The following is a 1,182-nucleotide window of genomic DNA, read 5'->3' as shown; positions in this document are numbered from 1 at the left end:
CTTTTTTTTTTTATCGTGAATCTGTTACAAAGTTTCTTACTCCTTGCAATGCTCTGGACTACAAATCCCAGAGACGTAAAGCTTATCCCAAGGATGAGCCCGGGTGTAAAGCCGCGGCAAAGCTTTCATTTCTATTTTGTTGTCTGTTCTTGCTGTAAAGCTTCAAGGAAACTGACCCCATAAAGCATTGCCAGCGGGTGCCCACAATTGTTTGTGTTGAGATCTACTTTTCAAATGACGAGGTACATGAGATCTACCAATGAAAAAGAAACCTCCCTCGCTCTCTCTCTCCTGGCTGTCTCTCCTCGCTCTCTCCTGGCTGTCATTCCTCTTCGCCCTTCCCCCCCTTCCTGATCCACCAGCATCAGCTCTGAGAGCTACTGCTAGATCACCATCTACCTAATGGGCACCCCTGCCATAAAGCATTTAAAAGTTCTTTACTTGGCGCAAATGCTGCGTGTACAAACTTAGTTACATGAAAAACAAAACATACATACATACATACATACAGGCTGACATACATACATACATACAGGCCGACATACATACATACATACAGGCCTACATACATACAGGCCGACATACATACATACATACAGACCGACATACATATATACATACATACATACAGGCTGACATACATACATACAGGCTGACATACATACATACATACAGGCTGACATACATACATACATACAGGCTGACAGACATACATACATACAGGCTGACATACATACATACATACATGCTGCTACAAACAATGGAATCCCATGCACCCGCTGGCAATGCTTTATGGGGTCAGTTTCCTTGAAGCTTTACAGCAAGAACAGACAACAAAATAGAAATGAAAGCTTTGCCGCGGCTTTACACCCGGGCTCATCCTTGGGATAAGCTTTACGTCTCTGGGATTTGTAATCCAGAGCATTACACTCCTTTACCATCCAATGTGAAGAGCTTTATTGGTCCAGACGAACAAACATGACCTCAACCTCTTCCACTGATGCGTTTCACCCGAGCCTAACCACAATGACCACTCACTATGATCCTCTATAGTTATCCCAGTTATTGGGCGAAATGCGTCAATGAGAAGGAAGCGGTCCTAGGCGGGCTTCTTCAATATCATATATGATTTGTCTGGAGTAAATAAAGCTTTTCACATGCATTCGGGAGCGCCAACAGTGG

Source organism: Nanorana parkeri, unplaced genomic scaffold (genome assembly GCF_000935625.1).
Source record: "Nanorana parkeri isolate BGI_ZX_2015 unplaced genomic scaffold, ASM93562v1 scaffold1215, whole genome shotgun sequence".
Taxonomy (NCBI): Eukaryota; Metazoa; Chordata; class Amphibia; order Anura; family Dicroglossidae; genus Nanorana; species Nanorana parkeri.
Note: the sequence above shows the minus strand (reverse complement) of the source record.